The sequence below is a fragment of the Coturnix japonica genome, chromosome 16 (assembly GCF_054131305.1).
Source record: "Coturnix japonica strain WE chromosome 16, WE-NBRP24, whole genome shotgun sequence".
Taxonomy (NCBI): domain Eukaryota; kingdom Metazoa; phylum Chordata; class Aves; order Galliformes; family Phasianidae; genus Coturnix; species Coturnix japonica.
In genome coordinates this window covers 10,309,451-10,321,608 of record NC_140678.1, presented here as the reverse complement: position 1 = coordinate 10,321,608, position 12,158 = coordinate 10,309,451, and positions in this window count along the sequence as shown.

Below are 12,158 nucleotides of genomic sequence, written 5' to 3'. Positions count from 1 at the left end.
AGAGATATCGTCTTCTTTAGCCAGAGATTTTGCCTCATTTATCCAGAGATTAGGTATTGTCGCCTTTAGCCAGAGATGAGATATTGTCGCCTTTAGCCAGTGATGAGATACTGTCGCCTTAACCAGAGATGAGATGTTGTCGCCTTTAGCCAGAGATGAGATACTGTTGCCTTTAGTCAGAGATGAGGTATTGTCTACTTTAGGCAGAGATGAGGTTTTCCGACTTTAGCCAGAGGTATTGCCGCCTCTAGCCAGAGACATTGTCGCCTTTAGCACGAGATATTGTCGCCTTTAGCCAGAGATGAGATATTGTCGCCATTAGCCAGAGATGAGATATTGTCGCCTTTAGCCAGAGATATTGTCGCCTTTAGCCATAGATTTTGCCTCATTTAGCCAGAGATGAGGTATTGTCGCCTTTAGGCAGAGATGAGATATTGTCGCCTTTAGCCAGAGATGAGATATTTTCGTCTTTAGCCAGAGATATTGTCGCCTTTAGCCAGAGATATTGTTGCCTTTAGCCAGAGATACTGCCGCCTGTAACCAGAGATATTGTCGCCTATAGCCAGAGATGAGATATTGTCGCCTTTAGCCAGAAATGAGATATTGTCGCCTTTAGCCAGAGATGAGATATTGTCGCCATTAGCCAGAGATGAGATACTGTCGCCTTTAGCCAGAGATATTGTCGCCTTTAGCCAGAGATGAGATATTTTCGTCTTTAGCCAGAGATATTGTAGCCTTTAGCCAGAGATATTGTTGCCTTTAGCCAGAGATACTGCCGCCTTTAACCAGAGATATTGTCGCCTTTAGCCAGAGATGAGATATTGTCTCCTTTTGCCAGAGATGAGATATTGTCCCCTTTAGCCAGTAATGAGGTATTGTCGCCTTCAGCCAGAGATATTGTCGACTTTAGCCAGAGATGAGATATTGCCTCATTTCGGAAGAGATGAGATATTGTCGCCTTTAGCCAGATGTATTGTCGCCTCTAGCGAGATCTATTGTCGCCTTTAGCCAGAGATATTGTTGCCTTTAGCCAGAGATATTGTCGCCTTTAGCCAGAGATATTGTCGCCTTTAGCCCGAGATGAGATATTGTCGCCTTTAACCAGAGATGAGATATTGTCGCCTTTAGGCAGAGATGAGATATTGTCGCCTTTAGCCAGAGATGAGATATTGTCGCATTTAACCTGAGATGAGATATTGTCGCCTTTAGCCAGAGACGAGATATTGTCGCCTTTAGCCAAAGATATTGTCGCCTTTAGCCAGAGATATTGTAGCCTTTAGCCAGAGATGAGATATTGTCGCCTTTAGCCAGAGATGAGATAATGTCGCCTTAGGCAGAAATGAGATATTGTCGCCTTTAGCCAGAGATGAGATATTGTCGCCATTAGCCAGAGATGAGATATTGTCGCCTTTAGCCAGAGATATTGTCACCTTTAGCCATAGATTTTGCCTCAATTAGCCAGAGATGAGATATTGTCGCCTTTAGGCAGAGATGAGATATTGCCGCCTTTAGCCAGAGATGAGATATTTTCGTCTTTAGCCAGTGATATTGTCGCCTTTAGCCAGAGATATTGTTGCCTTTAGCCAGAGATACTGCCGCCTTTAACCAGAGATATTGTCGCATTTAGCCAGAGATGAGATATTGTCCCCTTTAGCCAGAGATGAGATATTGTCACCTTTAGCCAGTAATGAGGTATTGTCACCTTTAGCCAGAGATGAGATATTGTCGCCTTTAGCCAGAGATGAGATATTGTCGCCTTAAGCCAGAGATGATGTATTGTTGCCTTTAGCCAGAGATGAGATATTGTCGCCTTTAGGCGGAGATGAGATATTGTCGCCTTTAGCCAGAGATGAGATATTGTCGCCATTAGCCAGAGATGAGATATTGTCGTTTTTAGCCAGAGATATTGTCGCCTTTAGCCATAGATTTTGCCTCATTTAGCCAGAGATGAGGTATTGTCGCCTTTAGCCAGAGATGAGATATTGTCGCCTTCAGCCAGAAATGAGATATTGTCGCCTTTAGCCAGAGATGTGATATTGTCGCCATTAGCCAGAGATGAGATATTGTCGTTTTTAGCCAGAGATATTGTCGCCTTTAGCCATAGATTTTGCCTCATTTAGCCAGAGATGAGGTATTGTCGCCTTTAGGCAGAGATGAGATATTGTCGCCTTTAGCCAGAGATGAGATATTTTCGTCTTTAGCCAGAGATATTGTCGCCTTTAGCCAGAGATATTGTTGCCTTTAGCCAGAGATACTGCCGCCTTTAACCAGAGATATTGTCGCCTTTAGCCAGAGATGAGATATTGTCGCCTTTAGCCAGAGATGAGATATTGTCCCCTTTAGCCAGTAATGAGGTATTGTCGCCTTTAGCCAGAGATGAGATATTGTCGCATTTAGGCAGAGATGAGATATTGTCGCCTTTAGGCAGAGATGAGATATTGTCGCCTATAGCCAGAGATGAGATATTGTCGCCTTTAGCCAGAGATGAGATATTGTCGCCTTTAGCCAGAGATGAGGTATTGTCGCCTTTAGCCAGAGACGATATTGTCGCCTTTAGCCAGAGATGAGATATTGTCGCCTTTATCCAGAGATATTGTTGCCTTTAGCCAGAGATATTGTCGCCTTTAGCCAGAGATGAGATATTGTCGCGTTTAGCCAGTAATGAGGAATTGTCGCCTTTAGCCAGAGATGAGATATTGTCGCCTTTAGCCAGAGATGAGATATTGTCGCCTTTAGGCAGAGATGAGATACTGTCGCCCTTAGGCAGAGATGAGATATTGTCGCCTATAGCCCGAGATGAGATATTGTCGCCTTTAGCCAGAGATGAGATATTGTCGCATTTAGCCAGAGATGAGGTATTGTCGCCTTTAGGCAGAGATGAGATATTGTCGCCTTTAGCCAGAGATGAGATATTGTCGCCTTCAGCCAGTGATGAGATATTGTCGCAGTTAGTCAGAGATGAGATATTTTCGCCTTTAGCCGGAGATGAGATATTGTCGCCTTTAACCATAGATGAGTTATTGTCGCCTTTAGGCAGAGATGAGATATTCTCGCATTTAGCCAGAGATGAGATATTGTCGCATTTAACCTGAGATCAGATATTGTCGCCTTTAGCCAGAGATGAGGTATTGTCGCCTTTAGGCAGAGATGAGATGTTGTCGCCTTTAGCCAGAGATGAGATACAGTTGCCTTTAGCCAGAGGTGAGGTATTGTCTACTTTAGGCAAAGATGAGGTTTTGCCGACTTTAGCCAGAGATATTGTCGCCTTTAGCCAGAGATGAGATATTGTCGTATTTAGCAAGAGATATTGTCGCCTTTAGCCAGAGATATTGTCGCCCTTAAGCAGAGATGAGATATTGTCGCCATTAGCCAGAGATGAGATATTGTCGCCTTTAGCCAGAGATATTGTCTTCTTTAGCCAGAGATTTTGCCTCATTTATCCAGAGATTAGGTATTGTCGCCTTTAGCCAGAGATGAGATATTGTCGCCTTTAGCCAGTGATGAGATACTGTCGCCTTAACAAGAGATGAGATGTTGTCGCCTTTAGCCAGAGATGAGATACTGTTGCCTTTAGTCAGAGATGAGGTATTGTCTACTTTAGGCAGAGATGAGGTTTTCCGACTTTAGCCAGAGGTATTGCCGCCTCTAGCCAGAGACATTGTCGCCTTTAGCACGAGATATTGTCGCCTTTAGCCAGAGATGAGATATTGTCGCCATTAGCCAGAGATGAGATATTGTCGCCTTTAGCCAGAGATATTGTCGCCTTTAGCCATAGATTTTGCCTCATTTAGCCAGAGATGAGGTATTGTCGCCTTTAGGCAGAGATGAGATATTGTCGCCTTTAGCCAGAGATGAGATATTTTCGTCTTTAGCCAGAGATATTGTCGCCTTTAGCCAGAGATATTGTTGCCTTTAGCCAGAGATACTGCCGCCTGTAACCAGAGATATTGTCGCCTATAGCCAGAGATGAGATATTGTCGCCTTTAGCCAGAAATGAGATATTGTCGCCTTTAGCCAGAGATGAGATATTGTCGCCATTAGCCAGAGATGAGATATTGTCGCCTTTAGCCAGAGATATTTTCGCCTTTAGCCATAGATTTTGCCTCATTTAGCCAGAGATGAGATATTGTCGCCTTTAGCCAGAGATGAGATATTTTCGTCTTTAGCCAGAGATATTGTAGCCTTTAGCCAGAGATATTGTTGCCTTTAGCCAGAGATACTGCCGCCTTTAACCAGAGATATTGTCGCCTTTAGCCAGAGATGAGATATTGTCTCCTTTTGCCAGAGATGAGATATTGTCCCCTTTAGCCAGTAATGAGGTATTGTCGCCTTCAGCCAGAGATATTGTCGACTTTAGCCAGAGATGAGATATTGCCTCATTTCGGAAGAGATGAGATATTGTCGCCTTTAGCCAGATGTATTGTCGCCTCTAGCGAGATCTATTGTCGCCTTTAGCCAGAGATATTGTTGCCTTTAGCCAGAGATATTGTCGCCTTTAGCCAGAGATATTGTCGCCTTTAGCCCGAGATGAGATATTGTCGCCTTTAACCAGAGATGAGATATTGTCGCCTTTAGGCAGAGATGAGATATTGTTGCCTTTAGCCAGAGATGAGATATTGTCGCATTTAACCTGAGATGAGATATTGTCGCCTTTAGCCAGAGACGAGATATTGTCGCCTTTAGCCAAAGATATTGTCGCCTTTAGCCAGAGATATTGTAGCCTTTAGCCAGAGATGAGATATTGTCGCCTTTAGCCAGAGATGAGATAATGTCGCCTTAGGCAGAAATGAGATATTGTCGCCTTTAGCCAGAGATGAGATATTGTCGCCATTAGCCAGAGATGAGATATTGTCGCCTTTAGCCAGAGATATTGTCACATTTAGCCATAGATTTTGCCTCATTTAGCCAGAGATGAGATATTGTCGCCTTTAGGCTGAGATGAGATATTGCCGCCTTTAGCCAGAGATGAGATATTTTCGTCTTTAGCCAGTGATATTGTCGCCTTTAGCCAGAGATATTGTTGCCTTTAGCCAGAGATACTGCCGCCTTTAACCAGAGATATTGTCGCATTTAGCCAGAGATGAGATATTGTCCCCTTTAGCCAGAGATGAGATATTGTCACCTTTAGCCAGTAATGAGGTATTGTCACCTTTAGCCAGAGATGAGATATTGTCGCCTTTAGCCAGAGATGAGATATTGTCGCCTTAAGCCAGAGATGATGTATTGTTGCCTTTAGCCAGAGATGAGATATTGTCGCCTTTAGGCAGAGATGAGATATTGTCGCCTTTAGCCAGAGATGAGGTATTGTCGCCTTTAGGCAGAGATGAGATATTGTCGCCTTTAGCCAGAGATGAGATATTGTCGCCTTTATCCAGAGATATTGTCGCCTTTATCCAGAGATATTGTTGCCTTTAGCCAGAGATATTGTCTCCTTTAGCCAGAGATGAGATATTGTCGCCTTTAGCCAGAGATGAGATATTGTCGCGTTTATCCAGTAATGAGGAATTGTTGACTTTAGCCAGGGATGAGATATTGTCGCCTTTAGCCAGAGATGAGATATTGTCGCCTTAAGGCAGAGATGAGATATTGTCGCCCTTAGGCAGAGATGAGATATTGTCGCCTATAGCCAGAGATGAGATATTATCGCCTTTAGCCAGAGATATTGTCGCCCTTAGCCAGAGATGAGATATTGTCGCCTTTAGCCAGAGATGAGATATTGTCGCGTTTATCCAGTAATGAGGAATTGTTGACTTTAGCCAGGGATGAGATATTGTCGCCTATAGCCAGAGATGAGATATTATCGCCTTTAGCCAGAGATATTGTCGCCCTTAGCCAGAGATGAGATATTGTCGCCTTTAGCCAGAGATGAGATATTGTCGCGTTTAGCCCGTAAAGAGGTATTGTTGCCTTTAGCCAGAGATGAGATATTGTCGCCTTTAGCCAGAGATGAGATATTGTCGCCTTTAGGCAGAGATGAGATATTGTCGCCTTTTGGCAGAGAAGAGATATTGTCGCCCTTAGGCAGAGATGAGATATTGTCGCCTACAGCCAGAGATGAGATATTGTCGCCTTTAGCCAGAGATGAGATATTGTCGCCTTTAGCCAGAGATGAGGTATTGTCGCCTTTAGGCAGAGATGAGATATTGTCGCCTTTAGACAGAGATGAGATATTGTCGCTTTTAGCCAGAGATGAGATATTGTCGCCTTTAGCCAGAGATGAGATATTTTCGTCTTTAGCCAGAGATATTGTAGCCTTTAGCCAGAGATTTTGTTGCCTTTAGCCAGAGATACTGCCGCCTTTAACCAGAGATATTGTCGCCTTTAGCCAGAGATGAGATATTGTCTCCTTTTGCCAGAGATGAGATATTGTCCCCTTTAGCCAGTAATGAGGTATTGTCGCCTTTAGCCAGAGATATTGTCGACTTTAGCCAGAGATGAGATATTGCCTCATTTCGGAAGAGATGAGATATTGTCGCCTTTAGCCAGATCTATTGTCGCCTCTAGCGAGATCTATTGTCGCCTTTAGCCAGAGATATTGTTGCCTTTAGCCAGAGATATTGTCGCCTTTAGACAGAGATATTGTCGCCTTTAGCCCGAGATGAGATATTGTCGCCTTTAACCAGAGATGAGATATTGTCGCCTTTAGGCAGAGATGATATATTGTCGCTTTAGCCAGAGATGAGATATTGTCGCCTTTAGGCGGAGATGAGATATTGTCGCCTTTAGCCAGAGATGAGATATTGTCGCATTTAACCTGAGATGAGATATTGTCGCCTTTAGCCAGAGACGAGATATTGTCGCCTTTAGCCAAAGATATTGTCGCCTTTAGCCAGAGATATTGTAGCCTTTAGCCAGAGATGAGATATTGTTGCCTTTAGCCAGAGATGAGATAATGTCGCCTTAGGCAGAAATGAGATATTGTCGCCTTTAGCCAGAGATGAGATATTGTCGCCATTAGCCAGAGATGAGATATTGTCGCCTTTAGCCAGAGATATTGTCACCTTTAGCCATAGATTTTGCCTCATTTAGCCAGAGATGAGATATTGTCGCCTTTAGGCAGAGATGAGATATTGCCGCCTTTAGCCAGAGATGAGATATTTTCGTCTTTAGCCAGTGATATTGTCGCCTTTAGCCAGAGATATTGTTGCCTTTAGCCAGAGATACTGCCGCCTTTAACCAGAGATATTGTCGCATTTAGCCAGAGATGAGATATTGTCCCCTTTAGCCAGAGATGAGATATTGTCACCTTTATCCAGTAATGAGTTATTGTCACCTTTAGCCAGAGATGAGATATTGTCGCCTTTAGCCAGAGAAGAGATATTGTCGCCTTAAGCCAGAGATGAGGTATTGTTGCCTTTAGCCAGAGATGAGATATTGTCGCCTTTAGCCAGAGATGAGATATTGTCGCCTTTAGCCAGAGATGAGGTATTGTCGCCTTTAGGCATAGATGAGATACTGTCGCCTTTAGCCAGAGATGAGATATTGTCGCCTTTAGCCACAGATATTGTCGCCTTTATCCAGAGATATTGTTGCCTTTAGCCAGAGATATTGTCTCCTTTAGCCAGAGATGAGATATTGTCGCCTTTAGCCAGAGATGAGATATTGTCGCGTTTATCCAGTAATGAGGAATTGTTGACTTTAGCCAGAGATGAGATATTGTCGCCTTTAGCCAGAGATGAGATATTGTCGCCTTTAGGCAGAGATGAGATATTGTCGCCCTTAGGCAGAGATGAGATATTGTCGCCTATAGCCAGAGATGAGATATTGTCGCGTTTAGCTTGTAAAGAGGTATTGTTGCCTTTAGCCAGAGATGAGATATTGTCGCCTTTAGCCAGAGATGAGATATTGTCGCCTTTAGGCAGAGATGAGATATTGTCGCCTTTTGGCAGAGAAGAGATATTGTCGCCCTTAGGCAGAGATGAGATATTCTCGCATATAGCCAGAGATGAGATATTGTCGCCTTTAGCCAGAGATGAGATATTGTCGCCTTTAGCCAGAGATGAGGTATTGTCGCCTTTAGGCAGAGATGAGATATTGTCGCCTTTAGACAGAGATGAGATATTGTCGCCTTTAGCCAGACATGAGATATTGCCGCAGTTAGGCAGAGATGAGATATTTTCGCCTTTAGCCAGAGATGAGATATTGTCGCCTTTTACCAGAGATGAGGTATTGTCGCCTTTAGGCAGAGATGAGATATTGTCGCCTTTAGGCAGAGATGAGATATTGTCGCCTTTAGGCAGACATGAGATATTGTCGCCTTTAGCCAGAGATGAGATATTGTCGCATTTAACCTGAGATGAGATATTGTCACCTTTAGCCAGAGATGAGATATTGTCGCCATTAGCCAGAGATGAGATATTGTCGCCATGAGCCAGAGATGAGATATTGTCACCTTTAGCCAGAGATGAGATATTGTCGCCTTTAGCGAGAGATATTGTCTCCTATAGCCAAAGATAATGTCGCCTTTAGCCAGAGATATTGTCGCCTTTAGCGAGAGATGAGATATTGTCGCCTTTGGACAGATATGAGATATTGTCGCCTTTAGCCAGAGATGAGATATTGCCTCATTTCGGAAGAGATGAGATATTGTCGCCTTTAGCCAGATCTATTGTCGCCTTTAGCCAGAGACATTGTTGCCTCTAGCCAGACATATTGTCGCCTTTAGCCAAAGATATTGTCGCCTTTAGCCAGAGATGAGATATTGCATCATTTCGGAAGAGATGAGATATTGTCGCCTTTAGCCAGATCTATTGTCGCCTCTAGCGAGATCTATTGTCGCCTTTAGCCAGAGATATTGTTGCCTTTAGCCAGAGATATTGTCGCCTTTAGCCAGAGATATTGTCGCCTTTAGCCCGAGATGAGATATTGTCGCCTTTAACCAGAGATGAGATATTGTCGCCTTTATGCAGAGATGATATATTTTCGCCTTTAGCCAGAGATGAGATATTGTCGCCTTTAGGCAGAGATGAGATATTGTCGCCTTTAGCCAGAGATGAGATATTGTCGCATTTAACCTGAGATGAGATATTGTCGCCTTTAGCCAGAGACGAGATATTGTCGCCTTTAGCCAAAGATATTGTCGCCTTTAGCCAGAGATATTGTAGCCTTTAGCCAGAGATGAGATATTGTCGCCTTTAGCCATAGATGAGATATTGTCGCCTTAGGCAGAAATGAGATATTGTCGCCTTTAGCCAGAGATGAGATATTGTCGCCATTAACCAGAGATGAGATATTGTCGCCTTTAGCCAGAGATATTGTCACCTTTAGCCATAGATTTTGCCTCATTTAGCCAGAGATGAGATATTGTCGCCTTTAGGCAGAGATGAGATATTGCCGCCTTTAGCCAGAGATGAGATATTTTCGTCTTTAGCCAGTGATATTGTCGCCTTTAGCCAGAGATATTGTTGCCTTTAGCCAGAGATACTGCCGCCTTTAACCAGAGATATTGTCGCATTTAGCCAGAGATGAGATATTGTCCCCTTTAGCCAGAGATGAGATATTGTCACCTTTAGCCAGTAATGAGGTATTGTCACCTTTAGCCAGAGATGAGATATTGTCGCCTTTAGCCAGAGATGAGATATTGTCGCCTTAAGCCAGAGATGATGTATTGTTGCCTTTAGCCAGAGATGAGATATTGTCGCCTTTAGCCAGAGATGAGATATTGTCGCCTTTAGCCAGAGATGAGGTATTGTCGCCTTTAGGCAGAGTTGAGATATTGTCGCCTTTAGCCAGAGATGAGATATTGTCGCCTTTAGCCAGAGATGAGATATTGTCGCCTTTAGCGAGAGATATTGTCTCCTATAGCCAAAGATATTGTCGCCTGTAGCCAGAGATATTGTTACCTTTAGCGAGAGATGAGATATTGTCGCCTTTAGGCAGAGTTGAGATATTGTCGCCTTTAGCCAGAGATGAGATATTGTCGCCTTTAGCCAGAGATGAGATATTGTCGCCTTTAGCCAGATCTATTGTCGCCTTTAGCCAGAGATATTGTTGCCTTTAGCCAGAGATATTGTCGCCTTTAGCCAAAGATATTGTCGCCTTTATCCAGAGATAAGATATTGCCTCATTTCGGAAGAGATGAGATATTGTCGCCTTTAGCCAGATCTATTGTCGCCTCTAGCGAGATCTATTGTCGCCTTTAGCCAGAGATATTGTTGCCTTTAGCCAGAGATATTGTCGTCTTTAGCCAGAGATATTGTCGCCTTTAACCAGAGATGAGATATTGTCGCCTTTATGCAGAGATGATATATTGTCGCCTTTAGCCAGAGATGAGATATTGTCGCCTTTAGGCAGAGATGAGATATTGTCGCCTTTAGCCAGAGATGAGATATTGTCGCATTTAACCTGAGATGAGATATTGTCGCCTTTAGCCAGAGACGAGATATTGTCGCCTTTAGTCAAAGATATTGTCGCCTTTAGCCAGAGATATTGTAGCCTTTAGCCAGAGATGAGATATTGTCGCCTTTAGCCAGAGATGAGATAATGTCGCCTTAGGCAGAAATGAGATATTGTCGCCTTTAGCCAGAGATGAGATATTGTCGCCATTAGCCAGAGATGAGATATTGTCGCCTTTAGCCAGAGATATTGTCACCTTTAGCCATAGATTTTGCCTCATTTAGCCAGAGATGAGATATTGTCGCCTTTAGGCAGAGATGAGATATTGCCGCCTTTAGCCAGAGATGAGATATTTTCGTCTTTAGCCAGTGATATTGTCGCCTTTAGCCAGAGATGTTGTTGCCTTTAGCCAGAGATACTGCCGCCTTTAACCAGAGATATTGTCGCATTTAGCCAGAGATGAGATATTGTCCCCTTTAGCCAGAGATGAGATATTGTCACCTTTAGCCAGTAATGAGGTATTGTCACCTTTAGCCAGAGATGAGATATTGTCGCCTTTAGCCAGAGATGAGATATTGTCGCCTTCAGCCACAGATGATGTATTGTTGCCTTTAGCCAGAGATGAGATATTGTCGCCTTTAGCCAGAGATGAGATATTGTCGCCTTTAGCCAGAGATGAGGTATTGTCGCCTTTAGGCAGAGTTGAGATATTGTCGCCTTTAGCCAGAGATGAGATATTGTCGCCTTTAGCCAGAGATATTGTCGCCTTTATCCAGAGATATTGTTGCCTTTAGCCAGAGATATTGTCTCCTTTAGCCAGAGATGAGATATTGTCGCCTTTAGCCAGAGATGAGATATTGTCGCGTTTATCCAGTTATGAGGAATTGTTGACTTTAGCCAGTGATGAGATATTGTCGCCTTTAGCCAGAGATGAGATATTGTCGCCTTTATGCAGAGATGAGATATTGTCGCCCTTAGGCAGAGATGAGATATTGTCGCCTATAGCCAGAGATGAGATATTGTCGCCTTTAGCCAGTGATGAGATATTGTCGCCTTTAGCCAGAGATGAGGTATTGTCGCCTTTAGCCAGAGATGAGATATTGTCGCCTTTAGCCAGAGATGAGATATTGTCGCCTTTAGCCAGTGATGAGATATTGTCGCAGTTAGCCAGAGATGAGATATTTTCGCCTTTAGGCAGATATGAGATATTGTCGCCTTTTGGCATAGAAGAGATATTGTCGCCCTTAGGCAGAGATGAGATATTGTCGCCTATAGCCAGAGATGAGATATTGTCGCCTTTAGCCAGAGATGAGATATTGTCGCCTTTAGCCAGAGATGAGGTATTGTCGCCTTTAGGCAGAGATGAGATATTGTCGCCTTTAGACAGAGATGAGATATTGTCGCCTTTAGCCAGACATGAGATATTGCCGCAGTTAGGCAGAGATGAGATATTTTCGCCTTTAGCCAGAGATGAGATATTGTCGCCTTTTACCAGAGATGAGGTATTGTCGCCTTTAGGCAGAGATGAGATATTGTCGCCTTTAGGCAGAGATGAGATATTGTCGCCTTTATGCAGACATGAGATATTGTCGCCTTTAGCCAGAGATGAGATATTGTCGCATTTAACCTGAGATGAGATATTGTCGCCATTAGCCAGAGATGAGATATTGTCGCCTTTAGCCAGAGATGAGATATTGTCACCTTTAGCCAGAGATGAGATATTGTCGTTTTTAGCGAGAGATTTTGTCTCCTATAGCCAAAGATATTGTCGCCTTTAGCCAGAGATATTGTCGCCTTTAGCGAGAGATGAGATATTGTCGCCT